The sequence below is a fragment of the Caretta caretta genome, chromosome 18 (genome assembly GCF_965140235.1).
Source record: "Caretta caretta isolate rCarCar2 chromosome 18, rCarCar1.hap1, whole genome shotgun sequence".
NCBI lineage: Eukaryota > Metazoa > Chordata > Testudines > Cheloniidae > Caretta > Caretta caretta.
This window is the reverse complement of record NC_134223.1, coordinates 17,214,781-17,232,722: the sequence shown is the minus strand read 5'-3', so window position 1 is coordinate 17,232,722 and position 17,942 is coordinate 17,214,781. Positions and strand designations below refer to the sequence as shown.

General features: G+C 45.7%; 1 protein-coding gene across 5 annotated transcripts in view; it reads right to left on the bottom strand.

Annotated features, from left to right (window-relative positions):
• Positions 1-17,942, bottom strand: part of MIB2 (MIB E3 ubiquitin protein ligase 2) — a 108,181-nt gene that overhangs the window by 83,096 nt on the left and 7,143 nt on the right. The window contains exon 1 of one of the 5 annotated variants that reach the window (XM_075121208.1): positions 13,990-14,007. The exons of the other annotated variants lie outside the window; for them this stretch is intronic. The gene's annotated coding sequence lies outside the window, so the exon portion shown is untranslated. Of the gene's footprint in view, positions 1-13,989; positions 14,008-17,942 lie in introns of those variants that run through there. 5 annotated transcript variants of the gene reach the window in all.

Below are 17,942 nucleotides of genomic sequence, written 5' to 3'. Positions count from 1 at the left end.
AAACAATGGCTGGCAAACCAGCTACAGAGCCCGAGCAGCAGGGGAAAAAATTTGAATCATCAGGCCTTTAAACACAACATCATCATCAGTGTTGTCATTGGTTCCTGCATGTGCAATGTCATCAGTGTGCACAGCTGGAAAAATTATATATATTTATTTTACAAGGCTCCTCTCTCATTTAGATTAAATCTTAATTACAACCCAGCTGTTGCATTTAAAGTGACAGCTGCCTTTACCAAGCAAATTGAAAGCCTCTTTTCTGCACAGAAACAGACAATTCCAAATCCACCCCATCAATAAATAAATAAAGCAGGGCTGGATTTTGTTGTGTTGTTGCTTCCATTCTGACAGACCCTGGCTATGAAATCAGCCTGGCAGATTGAATAGGTTAAGCTGGTTTTTATTCAATGCAGTGACCCTCGCACCCCAGGCTTTAAAACAGATGGGCAGGACATGCAAGCTAGCCAGAACATTTCCAATGCACACTTATAGTTGCATAAAAACCCTGACATCTTCTGTTGAATGCACCGCTCTGGGGTAAGATTTCAGAGGGGCAGACAGGAAATTAGGTGCATAACTCCCATGATCTCCTCTTGATGTCAAACCAGGGGATATTTGGAACTGCCGCCAAAGAGAGGTGATGGCAATGTTTTTTGAGCTTGATTAAGTTGGAAGACTGGAAAAACAATGCAGCACCTTGGCTTTTGTGCTTCAACCAACGGCTTCACAAAGCCCCTGTGTACATTTTTAAAGGCTCTTCACACCAGTAAGGCGGGGGGCAGAGGGTAGGTTGCCAAAGGCACAAGTGGCAATTAGGTTCTCCCATGGGCTTTCAATGGGAGTTAAGTCCTAACTGCTATTTGTGTTTTTGAAAATCTGCCCCAGCAGCATCCTTTCATGCTAGTGCATCTCCTGGCTCCCCCGATCCCACGGCAGCGGTCTTTAGTCCCTGAAGAAGAGCTCTGCGTAGCTCAAGAGCTTGTCTCACTCACCAACGGAAGTTGGTCCAATAAAAGAGATTACCTCAGCCACCTTGTCTCTCTAATATCCCGGGACCAAACACAGCTACACCACCACTGCACTTGGCCCCTAAGACATTCTACAAGTAAGCAGTACAGGATACCAAGGTGCCGATGTTGACAAGAAACTACGAACACAACATCCCTTTGCAAATGCTGGATGCAGGGCCAGTTCCAGCCAGGCCGGGCACCTCTCTGCCACGGGAAAAACTGAAAGGCAAGTGTGATGTCTAGTGTTCATGGAGTGGAGCAGGAGCTACTTGGTACCCTGTGTGGCACTGTGGTGTTTAAAAATAACATCCAACAATGACAGTAGAATTAGCGAGGCCTAAGAATAAACTCCTCCCCTGGCCATGTACCACCTTCAATGTCCACTGAGGAACAGAATACAACATTTTGGGCAAATAAAAATGGTTAGATTTCTGTTCAGTCTTCGCAGGGTAACAACAGAACTTCTAATAACCTTGTCTCCTCTTATGCTGTTTTCCAGTTCTCGCTCTTTTGGGGACGGGGGCAAAGCGAAATGAGCATATGCAATCATATTTCCATCCAACAATTTATAATGCAGCACTCATATTTCTATTGTGGCACCCTATGGACTTGAGGCATAACTGGACCATCACATATATAAATGTAGGTGGACATTCCAGGGAAGATCAGATTTATTTGTAAGTCTTCTTCAGTGGAAAAAAATGATACGTCAAATGACCAGAACAGAGAAGCATGGCCTGAAAACACAATTATTGGCAAGGAACTCCCACTGATTCACTGCATGAATTGGGCCAACTCACTCAAGCCCTCTGCCTCAACTTGCCACTCTGTAAAATGGGGGTACCGAGTACTTCCTTCCTTACAAAGGGCAGAGAAAGGATCCCCTTTTATAACACTGCTTTAGAGTGGCACTATTAATAGACCACCTGTTGGTCTCTATTTCTTGGGCAGCAGGAGAAAACTCTATCCCCTTAGTATCCGAGCACTTTCCACCTAAAAATCATTAACAGCGATGTCCCTGTTGGGCTTGACAGGATCTCTGGAACCTTGCATAGTCAAAACTCTATGGCTGTGGGGTTAATTTTTTTTAAAAAAAATTCTAGAAAGGAAAAAAATCAATCAATTTGTGGTGGTAGGGGATTTAGAAACAGAGAGGGGCATCTCAGTGTTGAGCGTACCATTCTATGCCATTCTTATGGTGGAAAGGCTTTTTTGAAGTAGAAGGTTTTGTAGCATTTCCTAAACATGATCAGTTTGTGGATTCGCCTGCTCTCCCCTTGTTCCAGATCACAGTTCCGTAAATGGGCTCTTCTTGCATTGTTTTGAGCCAAACTACTTCCCTAGGGGCCTACAATCAGCTATTCTGATGGAGAAAGCTAGGGGAGGAGAGCAAGCTAGGGGACCTAAGTGTGGCTAATATGGAGTTTCCCCCACAGCTTCCCCTGGGCAAAGTCTTGCTGTCACACCTGAGTAGGTTAAGGCATGGCATACAAGAGGGAGAGGAATCTGTGACTGACAAAGTGTGAGAGAGGCCTGGAATTAGAGCAGTATGTGGCCCAAAGAAGTGTGGAGAATTGTGTCCCCCTCATTGCAAGGAGCTGAATGCTACTCGTCCGCCCCCAAGGCCTAGAGTGAGCTATGCAGCCAGGGCTCCAGAGGGTTTGGTCTTTAAAAGGGAACTAATTATTGCTTTTAAAGTAATCACACCCGGTTGCCTCTCAAACCCGCAAAAGGAAAAAGTTACTGTGATTTGAGGACACTCCCTTGCTACCTAAACAGCAGAGCAAGCTAGCCAGTGGCTACTCAAGCCACAGGTGGATTGACACCCCCTATGTGCTGTGAAAGGTGCATGGAAGGGTGGGCTCATAGCCAAGCACCGGCCTCACTTCAGCAGGGCCTGGGTTACGTCACTCTGCACCCTGAGCGCAGCTGATACATCGTTTTCTCTGTGCATCCAGAGATCCCTTCCCCCTTCGCAGCATTCTGCCCTGCATTATGGTTTCGCGACAGGCCTTACTTGCACCGTGGCCATTGGGACGCCCACACCTGCATAGGGGCACTTTGTGAAAGAGATTCCGCCACCCCACCGCTCGGCTGGTCGTCGCTGGTGTTAGAGCAGACCTCGCTTTATGAGTCGGTACTGGCCATCGCACGGCAGAGCTGCCAGAGGTCTGTGTTGATACCAGAGGGACCTGAAGGGACGCTGAGCTAGTTAGTCCTCTTAAGCTATAAGGAATCCAAACAGCCACTGTAATGAATACAGATCTGAAAGTCAACTACCACCAGACCATTTTATTGCCCCGCCACGCCCGTACCGAGCCTCAGTCTGGCCTCACAGTCTCCAGCCCCTGTGAATAAGGCTCATAAGAAGAGACAAAAGGGTCCAGCCCAACCTTCTCCACAGCTCTGCTCTGACAATCTGAGGTTCCAATAGACCAGTCCGTAGCAAAAGTCATTTTCCAGGCTGTTTCGTATTCCATTGTACGCTTGTGATGCTAATGAAGTTATCTGTGCGGCAGCGACCTTCATGCAGTCCCTTGACTGCTGACCCAGAATGCTGCCTTTCTGCCGTGTGCCTTTCACGCGCACGCAAGCGGGTACCGAGCATGTTGCCTTCTCACCTAATCTGTGGGAGAGCTGTATGTGCTCAGCACAGTAAGACAAGGACGAGAATCAAAACATTCTTTGTTTCCACCCAGATGACTAGAGCAGTTACAACATACACCGTCTGACAAGTCAGCAGCAGTCGGGATCCTGAGTTTTACTGGAGATGAAGTGGGAGCACTCCTCTCCTAACGCACGGCTCATTAAAACGAAGAGCCCCACCCCTTCCCACCCCCCCCCAAGATGTTTGAGTCATATAGTTCTGGGGAACAAGGGGCAGGGATGCCAGGAAGACCAAGGGAAAAGTGCCACCTTCTATTGCCACAAGCCTGGGGCTTAAAATAACTTACCGAGAGACAGAACAGGATCCATGAATCCTGACCCTAAAAGAGCTTCATGTAAATCAAGAGCATCCAGATTATGCTCCAGAGCTTCACACTACTGTGGTGCAGAAGCGAGAGCTACCAATCCCGTTTTAGAGAGGTAAGAAAATACTTCGGCTAACGGAATAGGGAAACACTGCCTGCTCGCTCGGCGCGCACAACTCCTCGGTCAAGCTAGCCTTAGAAAGCCAGCCTGCGATATTGCAACTACACGGCTGTTTGCTCACCTCTGCAGGCACCTTCCAACATCCTACGGCACTGGAAACAAAACAAGCTGTACTAAGCAGGCAGGCTTTCTGGGCTAACTTGCTGGCGCTCAAGTTACTTCTGCGCTGTGGAGAGGGGCAAGGGGAGGAGCCAGGAAGGACCAGCTGGGGCAGTTTTAGCATAGCAACCAACAGCGTTTTTAAAAGCAATGCTGTATTTTCCAGATGAGGTTGTCTCCTCAGACTAAGTTTGCTTGTCCTTGGGGTACATTACCTGCCTTAAAGATGCCCACTTGAAGGGATCAGTTGTGTAGTAAATGCAGAGTCCACTTCCCCCGACCCCAATACGCCAAGCAATGCTACAAACTTGCACTTCTCCCCCCAGTCCTCACTCTCCTTCCCCCAGCTCACATGGGTTAGCTGAAATGAAACTTTATGATTACTAGGACATACTAGGCCAAGCACTTGGGGGGTTTCTGTTTGTTGCTAAACTGTAGAAAGGGGGGGGAAAAAAATCTGCATTTCCCGTTGTGTTAATGTTTTTAAAAAGTCCCAAACCTTCTATCTTTAATACACAAAAGACTTTTGAAAATAAAAAATCCACTCTCTCAAAAGTCAGCCTGATTTGCTGTCCCTGTCCTTCTCTCCAGCCCCCAGAAAGACTTTTATTTCTGTAATTGGTCAATGAACCAGCCTGTAACTATGCAGGATCCATCTCTATGGAGACCTGCAGTGTCTAACATTTACCCAGCAGGTCAGAGTGCCCGCTCTTCATTTTCACTCTACTTAGAGGTAGTGGGGTGGGTGTGAAGAAGGTGGAAAGAAATAGAGGCTGAGAAACCCTTTCCAAAAACTGGTTACAACTGCCTGGTCTTTCAAACGTAGGGCGTGTAATGGGGTGGGGGCAAGGCTCACGGGGACTGAGAGCGGTCAGTGGAGCTACGCTGGTGCCCATCAGACTGAGGCCAGAGTTATCTGAGCCACAAGTTTCAAGTGCCAACACTTCCCCACTCTAAAGTTATGGAGTTAGAACCGACCTGAATCCTAGAGGGAGAATCGGCAGGAGGGTCCCTAGAAGTCAATGCAGAACTGAGGCAAGCATTCGACAAATAACCCTGCGAAGACGCTCGGTCCCAGCCTCTGTTTAAAATGGGTGCCACGGCAACTGCCAAACACGTGCACCTGACGCACCGAGGCGCATTTCTTACGAACAACCCTGCGGCTGGAGGACAGGGGCGTCATCATCAGACCCTCCCAAGCTATTCAAACAGACAGTCTGCCTCGGCACAGACAGCACCGAACGCAACTCAGCTTGGGAAAAGCCGTTACCTGTTAGCAGCAAAGCAGGTGCATCTCCGCAGACGTGCTCGAGTACAGACAGTTTCTCTGGAGCACAGCAGAGCAGACCAAAGGTCTGCCAGGAAGATCCAAAAGCTTCCTTGCCACCCAGTAATGCGAGTCCGAACAGGCAGCTGGGAGGTTAAGATTCATGCTACATCCTTCCACCCCCCCCCCCCCCAAGATGTATTCCCACCCCCTCAAAGGCTACAGCTGGCATATCTAAACAGGCAGCTATTAAAATAGATCTGCCCTCTCAAGAGCTGCCACAGGAGAAACTGACGGTATCTGGAGAGTCCAGGCTGGGGGGTAGGGGTGGGAAGGCATGAAAAGGGGTTTGTATTCCCAGAAAGATTCAACATTAAGTCTCCATGTTTGACTCAACAGGGAGAGGGTAAACTAAGCACGGAAGATCCCAGGTTCTTCTGTTTGCTGCTATTTTAGCACCCTGGAAGCCTGCAGTCTGCCTCCTCTTTGTACCAGCAGAGTCAAGAAGCTGAATGGTGTGGAGGTGGGGAGGAAGTGGGAGAAAGGTTCCCACAGAGAGAAACAGCTGCTGCAGTTTTGTTTCAGTTCTCAGAATGGCACTGTTCTGGGCACACGCTGGTGCTGAATTGGAAACCAGCAGCCCCACACGTCAGTACAAAACAGCCCCTTCCCTGTCACCAAGAACAGAGAAACTGGCCCACTTTGTTAAATGAAACCAGGTGGCAAGCTTCCCCAAACGGTCCAGGAATGCAGGAGACTTGAGATAGGTCCAGCCTCCCCACGGCTGGAGCAGCAAACTCCTTTGGGGTTTCTCCTTACACAAATTTGCTGCCTGAGCTGCTTAGCCTGGAGATCGGGTGTGGTGGGAAGAAAAATCCAAGCTGTGATTGCAGAGAAATCCCTGCTCTTCATTTACCCTCAACGGGGCTTAAAATACAGCACAAAGCCTCCCTCTTCTCTGGCTGTCATCTGGCACAGCCCCCGAGAGCTGTGACTTGCACTTAAAGGGACAGTTCTTACTAGCCCAGACTGCAGGCACATGCCATCCATTTGCCATTGTCTTCGCTAGGTACGGCACTCAGCCAGCCAAGTGCAAGGCATTAGATTAGGGACCAAATCCTGTTGGGTATGCTCACACAGTATTATTGACATCACCCAACGGCATGCTAGAAACTCCACTGGGGCATAATGGCAGACAGGGCTCAGGAGCCTTGGGTTCTACTCCTATGTCTGCCACTGACTTGCTAGACATCCAGAACAAGTCACTTAACTCTTCTGTGCCTCAGTTTCTCTGCATAATGAGGTTAATGATCCTCCCCACCTTTGTGAAGTGCTTCTAAATCTATGGGTGAAGAGCACTAAGTGTCCAATATTATTCTAGGAACACAAAATAAGATCCCTGCCACAAAGAGCTTACAACCTAAAGAGATGATGTAGAAACAAAAGGTTGGGGGAACAGGATGCAGCAAGCAGCAGAGTGACAGAGCAGGGAACTTTAGCACACATCTTCCTAGCACTGGTTTTTGCTCAGAGGTTTGCTTGGGTTTTATTTATTTTTTTAGGAATTTTCTAACCATTTTGTTCACATATCATTGCAAAGCGGGTAAAAATTATTGTTCAATTTTATTACAGAAGTGCCTTGAGGCCCCCCACTGGAACTGCACCCCCATTTCACTAGGTCCCATACAAATATAGCAAGAGAGTCACCTCCACTATATAAACATGGAAACTGAGGCCCGTAGCGTTTACACAATTGCCTGAGCTCACAAAGCAAATCAGTGGCAGAACTGGGATGTAAATCCCCATCTTACCACTGTCAGTCCTGTACCATAGACTGTGCTCCCTCCCAGTTACACATTAGGAAGTTAGAAGGGTGGCAGTCACAGAATTCAAGCCAATGCGGCTGTGATGCTTTCATTGATGAGGAGCAGAAAGCTTTGCAAGGATTTTGAGAATGAAGTGTGAATAAGGGCCCTATTTTTTAAAAATAAAAAAAAAATCAATATTTGGAAGTAGCTGTAATCTCATTCACTGAATGCAGATATCCAAAGGGATCACTGAAATGGACAAGGATCCCTTTGGATCAGAGATAAGTGCTTAACAGGCAGAACAGAGAGGTGGTTACTCAAGCTGTGATTTTAGTAGCAGATAAGAAAAGAGGATTTGTGCTTCACATTGGTCCTCAGCATCTCTCTGTTCATGCAACACTATCACATAAACACTACCCAAGCCTTGTGGTCAGAGACGCTGACATAAAATGACTGCAGGCCAATTAGCTCCCTCAAAACAAATGCCACTCGCTTTGTCCTTTCCTGTTCCTGCTGTAGCTCAGGCAAATTCACAAGTGGGTTAGTAATTTTCAGTACACAAACATGCAGCACTGCGAACTAGGAATACAGCACAGGGCTGCTCAGACTTACAGGCCTGGGGCACAGTTCTGCTCTCCCATCAGTCAGCGTAAATTCAGAGCAACTTAACTCCAATGCCTTCAGTGGGGTTACTCTTGATTCACACCAGTGCCAGCGATGTCTGAATCAAGGTCCACTCCTCTAGGAACTGCAGTAGAGCAGCAAGGTGCCAAACCACTAACTATTACAGCATGTTTACTTGCGAAGGGGAGGACAAAGGGCTAGTGCTGAGCCTGGTGGTGTCCCATTGACTTCAGCTGGATTCTGTCCAGGAACAAGGACACAATAGTGGTTCCCAATCACTGGCACAGCTGCAAATACAGGCATCTCAGGCATTTAGGATCAGTTCCTTGAGTTTCCCTGCCACTTCCTCATCGATAAGGCTCTCATGGATCCCCACTCACCTTTAAATATATTTAATCTTTGCCAAAAAACCCAAAATTTTAAATGCTACCTTCTGTTTGTTTTGGGGGCTCAGCATCTCTAAAAAAATGTATAAAAACCACACACACAGCTCATTAAACGGATAATAGAATCGTTATGGTGAAGTGACACCCATTGGCCTACTACCTAGTTCTCCTGCTGTGGGTGCAAGCAGAAGCCTGAGTTCCTTCCGTCTGACAGCTATCTTCCACTCATTACATCTGATTTCTTTAAGGGCTTTCTCTGCAGCTGTGTGGGTGGCCTCCAGAAGTCATGCTGCTAAGAGCCTATGCTGACCCTTCAGTGTGCTACTCGCTACTTTCTAGTTATCCACTTTGGACAGTTGACAGGGTTTATCCCTCTTTTGACAAGCAGAGTCTACCCAGCCCTGCAATGTAGCACTAGCCTTGTCATGGGACTTTAAAAGAATGGCTCTACATTTTCATACCGGTGGGTCATGAGAGCTTCAGAGCTGCCCATCTCTTCAAGCATGTCCAAACTGGGGCCAGAGTTTTCTTTAAACTAGAGTGGGTCTAAAACCTTTAGGTCACCAGCTCGATTCCAGCTCATGACCCAGTGAACAAACACAGAATCGTCAACCCTGCAGTATTTAAAAAAAAATTCATTAAAAAAACCATAACTAGTTGGGTCCCCTCAGAATTGACACTTTTGAAAAATAATACACTTTAGGCTCTTTTCTGACCCTTTAGGGGACATTCAGGTCACATTTTCAAACCTTTCTCCACAAACATGAGGCTAAAACCTTCTGCATCTGAATCTTTCCCATGCTGTCAAACGTTGCTATGGGCATGAACAAGGCTCCGCCCTTCCTGTCTACCATCAGCCGCTCTTTGCACAACCTGTATGTCGTTAAGTCCCATCAGCTTTTCCCTTTCTGAGTAGTACTCGACGGAGAGATTCTTTTGGTTGGCTCCTTTTGGCGTTCCTCCTGCTACCCGATGGCAAACGTGCCATGGAAGATAATCTGGTTTCATTTTTAAACACAGATATTTCCATTTTATTTTCTGGACAACTTTACAGATAGGGAGTTGAACTCTGATGAATCTTAGCATTTGTTATAAATCGCTTCCATTTGATACCTTGTACCTTCCTGAAGCACTTGCTTCAGAAGGTGATGAGATGTAAATTGGTACCTTTGGGGGATTTCCAGCTTTCATATCCATACGTTAAAGGTGGAAATAACACTTGAGTTGAAGATTTGTAGTTTGGTCTTTAAGTTGTAGATTTTTGATGACCAAATCTTGTGTAAATTGGTAAATGCAGCTGCTGCCTTGCCGATTTGTGACATTATTGATGGGATGAAAAAGCAGGGCACCCTTCTTCCAGGTTGGGGGTCGAACTATAGGGCAACCATCTAGCCTCAATAAGACAAGCTGTAGAAACAAAAGCTAGCCATTCCTGCAGATCACTAGGGGGGAAAAAACAAAAAACCCAACAAAACTTGTAGAAGATGAAAGCTAAAATTCTCACATAATTGCTTGACAGCAGGAGCTGGTGCTTGATGAAAAACCAGTCATCACAAGATTGATGCTGAAATCATGCAACTGACAACACTGTAAGCATTCGCACTGCAACTGGAACTAATTAGCGCTCTTGTTGGCAGTTTCAGCAGAGATCTACTGACTGGACAGGGTGTGGAGTCTGAAATCCTTTCTTCCAGGGAATGGGGAATTTCACACCATCTTATATTTGTCCCAAGGATGTCACCAAGGCTAGCAAAATGGCACCTTTCCCCCAATGCTAAACCTCACAGAGGCCGTGAGAGCTGCACTCTGTGTGCTAAGTCCCTACATGGCACTTTAAAATGAGGAGGGACACCAGCCTTGGGAGGCCTCTAAAATAGATCCTCAAGCTCCAATAAAGGACTGAAGCACACATCAATGAGCATGGAGAGGAATTGGATTCCTATGCTACTGTGGCGCCCTCTTGTCAGAAATGCTGCTCCACAGCCCAGTTACATTTGGGTTGAGGTGAGACACGAAAAAACAGAGACAGAGGGAAGGAAATGATGCAACTTCACCTCCTGAAGAAACATCTCTGCAGGACAGGAAGGAGGGAAGCAGTGGGGTCTAGCCGACAGAGTGGGAAGCAGGAGTCATGGGTTCTATTTCTGGTGAATGAGGGAGCGAGCATGTGTGCACGCAGTCCAGGGGGTGAGCCAGAGACATTGTTTTCCCTATTCTCATGAGGTTCTTTGTTAGAAGAAAATGTCTCTTCTGCAATTCTTTAGCACTGTCATATGACACTCCCCGATACAGCCACGGACTCATCATGAAATCATGGCACTTAACCTCTCTCAGGCTAATCCTGTTCACACAAGCAGGCCTCTCTAGACCTCAGCTTCTCCATCTGTAAAATGGGGACAACACTCCCATAGCTGAGCTGCCTGGGGATCCTCTGGTGAAAAGTGCTAAAAGTTAGGCCTTTACCAGAGGTAGATAAGTTATTTGACCCAAGCAGGCTGTTGAGCCGTTACCAAGTCTCAGCATTAACTTCTAGATTAAACTCAGGTAACACGTTTACACACTGGTTTTCTTGCCTTCAGTAAGGATTTAGGCCCTGAAGCAGCAAAGCGCTAAGAACGTGCTTACATCCCATTGAAAATTCATCGACTCCAAGGCCAGAAGGGCCCATTGTGATCAGCTCATCAGACGTCCTGTGTCACAAGGCCACAGGACTTCCCCGAAATAATTCCCAAAGCAGATCTGTTCAAAAAACCATCCAGCCTTGATTGAAAAATAGTCTTTGATGGAAAACCCACCACTACCCTTGGAAAGTTCTTCCAATGGTTAATAGGTCTGAACATTAAAGATTTACTCTTCCTTTTCCATGGCACCCAACGCTACCTCTCTACCCAACACGAACACGTGTCACTCTAACAGTTAGTGCATGGTGGACTTTACATTCTAGGCTATTAGCATGATGAATGGGGCATGAGCTCCCCTTGAAGGGCCATCTCCTCTGGCTTTTATCCACTTCCTTTATCCTCAAGCTGGCTCCGCATTTTGGGCTTGCTGTCTGGTCTTCTCATCACCTCCAAAGCTTTACACCACCCCTCTTGACTTTCATCTCTGCCCCTCTCCCGCCCCAGAGTTCCTGCTTTTCATCCAAACTTCTGCTCTTTTAGGATTTCACACCTACTCCCATTGAAAGGTAGCCAGAACTCCCATTGACTTAAAGGCTCCAATCCTGGATCCATTTATCATCTCCCCCACTTGCTTTCCAGTCAAAACCAACCTCCATCCCGTTCCTCCTCCAGCACAGCTCTTCTGCCACATCGTCAGGGAACAAACGTTTTCACGCTGCTCCATACCAGTCTTTGGGGCTTAGTGTCGCCTGTTGTAAAACCACTTTGCACATCTCTGGTGCCCAAAATAATCATCATACCCACACGTAACAGAACCATTCATTGTGATTTAAATGTGTTTACTGTGGGCGGGAGGGGGGAGCCTGTGATTAACATGCCAATCGTTTGCCACACAATAATTAGCAAATTACACTCAGAATTATCTAAAAATCCTCAAGCAAACCACAACTGATTTTGCAAGGACTTCTCTCGCAATCTCTCATATCCAAATGCAGCCCTGGCACAGCCTCCTGACTGTCTATTTTACACAGGGGACACAAGAGGCACCCACGAAAAATATGAACTGGCATCTGAATGAGAACCATTTATGGGCGAAGGCTGGTGTTATAGTCATGACTATATTTGGGATTCAGCAGCGAGAATCTGCAAGAGTCCAAACCTCATCCATGAATCAAATCCACAAGCATTGCACTTCACTAAGCTAAACCCAGGTGGAGATATGACACTCGACTGAATACAATTTCTCCACAGTCATGGTTTGGAGTAGACCAAATCTACTGAGCTTCAGAAAATACCTCAAGCCCCATTTATTTGTTCAGGGGGAAGGGCAGGGCAGGAGGAGACTTCGGGTGTGTGAAAGGTGGGGACACTATATTCCAGGGTGGATAATGATAATGATTTAAATAAATAAATAAATAAATGGATTTTATTTAAATAGGATTTTTGAGGGGAAAACACCTAGCTAAAAATAGTTTTAATTAAGATGCATTATAGCTCAAAGATATCTCATCACGGAATAGGGATTATGAGACAATATATTCATGTAACGTTTAAGAAAAGTTTTGTAAAGGAGTTCCAATAGTTCATGGATTTAGGATTAGGGATTCAATTTTATGGGGTTCCGGGGGCTTCTGTAGAGATTATTTAGGTTAATCCTTCTATCTACCCAATGGGACTCAGTGCTCAGTCTAGAAGATACCGTCGGAGATGTTTAGTTTTCCAGTTCTCAAACGGTGGATTTAGGTCTCCAGAGATAAAATGCTTGTTAACAGTAAAAATGGTGGGTTTTTTTTTTTTTTTAAATATTTCATTTAACTATTTTAAAAAATTTTAACAAAAACAAACCCGATTTTAAAAAACTTGAATGTTTAAATTCAAAAATTCAGATGCTTGTTTTGTTAAAATGTTACATGTTTGCTGTTGAAGAAAAAAATCCAGAATACGTAACATTGTTGTTGCAGTTAAATAAAACAATTTAAGTGTCTGTCTGGTGATGTTCTCCTCCTAATACAGCATGGCAAGAAAATCCTCCAAATACTAATGATTAACCTGTTGAATTGGAGATAGGTCACCTCCCAGTAACTTCATAAATATCTGCCCCAATTACCGTTGGTAAGTGAAATAACCAAACAATCATTCATTTGCTGACATAGCTGTAAAACTAATCTGAAAAGTTTTCAAAATAAATCACTGTTTAGAAATGTATAGTGTGTACCTTCTAAAAATGAAACCTACATCTCTGGGTTGTGAAGAATATGTTTTAACAACCAACAAGAATCCACTTTTATGTAGAAATCCATGATTAAATCGAGTCTTCCTGACTAGTGATTTAAATGAATTTGATTTAAATCAAATCCACCCTGCTGTATTCTTTTTGGTTCAACATAGGGTGAGATCTGCTGCTGATCCACTGGTTTTTGAATGAATTGTATTTTTAAATCATCAAAGTGTCTCATGCACAAGGTAGGTGCTTTAATAGCTAAATAAAAATCAAAGCTGTTACCACACAAAGTGCTCACACAGTGGGCCTGCAGAGGAGGTCGGCTCATTACAAACACCACTAACCGAGAAGTGAAAGGTTCCATGTCTCATTGCCAAGCCATCAATCCCCACACCACCTACCTCCAGCCTGAAGCCGACCATTACTTTATGCTTTATACCTCATCAATGACCGGGATGTTTTTCCTACACCATTAGAATTTCCGTTTGGCTTAAATTTTGCAAATTGGCATCCACAAGAAAACTGCAGAGACTCAAGCCTGGCACAGAACAAACGAGACAGAGAGAGGATGATGTTTCTGTAGGTTAAATATCAGTCAGCTTGGAACAAAGCCAAGTCTCAGATGACAGACCCTACCCAGTAGCAAGCTTTTAAACATGCTACAGCTGCCTCCCTTAAAAAAGAACAAGGACAGAGCTTTTCCACGTCACTTGTAAGCACTTTGGCTTGTTCACATGCCCTACACCTTGTCTGCTCTTAGACCACATTTAACTATAAGTAACAAAGAGGGAATTACTCACATGCCTTTGCTCAAGGATCAGCCTCTTCCCATTTCATTATGCATAATTGTTTTGTATAGAGCAGCAACATCCTGAAATACTGGAATGTTCAGAGAGAAGATGCTAAAATTAACTCAGCCGGCGCGATGTGTAAAAGCAGCACAGGCTGAATGCATCTCACTGTTGTGATCAACACCTGTCCTTGACAAATGCCATCCCATTGATCCTTTGTCTAAATTGAATTTCACATCCATCTTTCGCTGGCTTTATTCTAGTCTAAAGCGGCTATGCAGGGAAGAAAAGGAGTACTTGTGGCACCTTAGAGACTAAACAATTTATTTGAGCATAAGCTTTCGTAACCTTTTCTTTTTGCGAATACAGACTAACACGGCTGTTACTCTGAAACCTGTCATTATGCAGGGAAGGAGACCTTGTCTGACCCTTCAAATGTATGGAAGGGGAGCTGCAAAGACGAGATAATGACTTAACATCCCTCCCTTCACCTTGATAAAGACATTGCTCTGGGGTTATCTAAGTGCTATCAGGTTTACTATTATTCAGTAACCTTACCATGCAAGCCTCTCTCAGAAATTTGACCCCTGCTTTGAAGTTCCCCCCAAACCAGCAAATAGTCTCTGAGCAGGTCCCAAATGTGGGAGAAGTTGGCAAAGTTAAGACACCAACTAAATTTTTTTAAAAAGTTGGAGTCTGTGTGTGTTATGGTAGCGCCTAGAACTTCCAACCGAGTTCAGAGCCTATTGTGCCAGGTGCTGTACAAACACATAGTAAGAGACAGTCCCTGTCTCAAAGGGATTTCAATCTGATCAGACAAAGGGGTATATCTACACTGCAATCAGGGTGTGTGATTGCAACACATGTAGCAGAGCTGTGTGAGCAAACCACAGCTTGACTACTATCGGCCCACAAGCTAGCTAGATTAAAAATAACTCAGGTGTGCCTACACATGCTGCAATTACACACGTGCACAGACTGCAGCATAGAAATACCCAAAGAGTGAGCAAAAGGGAGCTTTTTTTAAAATCTCCATTTTACAGGTGGGAAACTAAGACACAAGGAAGATCAAGCAACTGGCCCTAAGAAGTTGATGGCTGTGCCAGAAATTGAACCAGGTCTCTCAAGTCACACATTTGATTTTTGAGCCAAGTTCACGAAGAGGGAGAGAATGAACTCAAGTGAATAGACAGAAGAGTACAGTGGTGAATGATGATACATCATCAGAAACAGCTGGTGTACAACTTGCTCAGTGGTCCACCGAAACTAGCCACTCTGTGCTGAATGGAATCTCCCATTTCAGTGACAAGGGATTCAGGGCTCTCCTCATAATACACATGAGAGCCGTCCAGACCCATCTTCTGTTCTTCCTGCATCCCTAGAACAGCTGGGTGTTCAGCAAGCACCCCTTTCAGCAGAGTGTTGGTTCCATGTTTTATCCTTTTACTGCTATGAAGCACTGCATAAACTGATGAAGAAGATGCGCCAGAACTGGAACCTCAGGTACGAACCCCTGCAAATTTCAGGGTTGTCACATTTGAATCTCTAGGTCTGAACCACCTCCACTTCATGGCTGTGCTTAGAGATCAGATCCAAACGCCAGAAGTTCCATTTCCCAGAGTGGATGTGGCTGAAATCTCAAGGGCGATTAGTTGCTCCCAGGAGATGTTTTCCCCGCATTTTGGAGGTGAAGTCAGATGAAGACAGCTTGTGCCATTTCAGGGTTCTGATTTCACAGCTGTGATTCAGCGTCAAGCCTGAACTGTCACCTAATCTGATCCCAGCTGCAGGCTCCTGATGATTGGCAGGGGAGGGGAGTGTTACCAGAGTGAGATCTCAAGTGCCCAGGCTCATTCCAGACCAGTTTGATGGACAAGGCCTACAGCCTGTGAAAATGAACCTTTATCATGGAAATGTTGCCAAAGCATTAAGTGGAGCAGCAGGCGCCATGCCGTTACATTGTCTATCTGGAGCAAGGAGGGAGCATAGTACTTGCATAAGTCAGCTCAATACTGAACTCTTTTTTAAAAAAAAATTTGCATAATAGTCAGTCACTCCGGTAAATGCTCTGCTGCCCTCCAGTCAGTTACACACACACACACGCTCTCTCTCTCCTCTCCCCTCTCCCCCCCATATCAAGAAACTACTTCAAACTCATTCTTATCATCCTTCCTCCAGTGATCTATGTGCTTTAAGAAGAGTGTGATAGCACTTTGCATATAGGGAGACAGAAGTGAACAACTTTGCCCAAGATTCCACAGTGAACTGGTGGCAAAACTAGGAATGGTTCCTGATCCTGCACCCTGGTTGCCAGACCATGCCTGCCATAACCTGTAACCCATCTCTCCATCTTCATGCACAACTCCTGAGGACAAAGACAGTTCCATGGGTGGACTGAGGGGAAGATGTAACTTGTTGTCCAAACCACATTTCTGCATTCAATAGGCACATGGAAAGCCCCACTGATGCCAGGATAGAGTAAAACAGACACCTAAAATGGGTCCAAACAGCAGGTTAACCCAAAAGTTTGATTCTGCCATCAGCCTGGCATTCCAGTGTATGTAACCCTTCCAAACCCTCTCTTTGCTACCATTTACTTACAAGATTCTGTATGCCCCAAATCCTGTAGGTAGCTGGGCCTGATCCTGAGAGGTGCTGAGCACCTATAGCTCTCAGACTGGGGGCTGGATCCTCAAAACCCCTCTGCCCCACAGAGAAGTGAGGGCATTTTCTCCCCCCCCCTTTTTTTTAAAAGCAAAAACAAAAACCGAACTCCGTGTTATTCAATGGCATTTACCCTGCAGGGCAAGAATTCTAAGGTGTCAGGACTATATCCAAAGTGCTTATTGCTAACCAAGCAGTTGGGATTTTAAGACTGTTCCTAATGGCCCATGATGGGATGTTAGATGGGGTGGGATCTGAGTTACCCAGGAAAGAATTTTCTGTAGTATCTGGCTGGTGAATCTTGCCCATATGCTCAGAGTTTAGCTGATTGCCATATTTGGGGTCGGGAAGGAATTTTCCTCCAGGGCAAATTGGAAGAGGCCCTGGAGGTTTTTCGCCTTCCTCTGTAGCATGGGGCACTTGCTGGAGGATTCTCTGCTCCTTGAAGTCTTTAAACCATGATTTGAGGACTTCAATAGCTCAGATATAGGTGAGGTTTTTCGCAGGAGTGGGTGGGTGAGATTCTGTGGCCTGCGTTGTGCAGGAGGTCAGACCAGATGATTATAATGGTCCCTTCTGACCTTAGTATCTATGAATCTAAGTCCCTTGTTTGCACAATAGCAGTAATCTGCTTTGGAGACGCAAAAATGTCTCTCACTTGCCCAGATCCTATCTGCCCCATGCTTAATAAAGACTCAACTCTCCTCACTTATCAGATGCACAAGACTCTCTGCTTGATGAGATTCCCCCTCTTCCCCCCTGGGTACTATAGTTCCACGCAGAGCCTAAAGCAACAAGACAGAGAAAAATAGAGGGTTTTTACAGTATTTAGCAGCAGCCAGAACAGGAGAGGCATCAGAAGTCCAAAATAAAAGACAGAGGCTAGCAGAGTCTGGGCAGGCAGGCTGGCCTCTGGAGCACCCAGGCAACATCGAAAGGTTAGAGACCTGGTTCTGTCCCTCCCCCAAGAGTGTTGAGCACCCAATAGCCATAGTGATGTCAATGGGAACTGTGGGTGCTCAGCACCTCTGGAAATGAGGCCATGCTACCTAACTGGCATGTTTGCTTGCAAGGCCTGCCCACCTGGCAAACAAGTCTACTTGTTTAAGCCCTGCTGGGGCTGGATAAGCCAACAGGGTAATGAGGTTTTCCATCTTGCGGACGATACTGTTGGCCAAGAAAGGTTCCTTCCCTGAATCCTGAAGGGACAGCACAACCCGCCAAGAAGCTAGGAAAACAGAGGATGTTCTTCGTTGCTAATAGCAACCTCCATTAATCTGACCTCTTTAGAGGAGTAT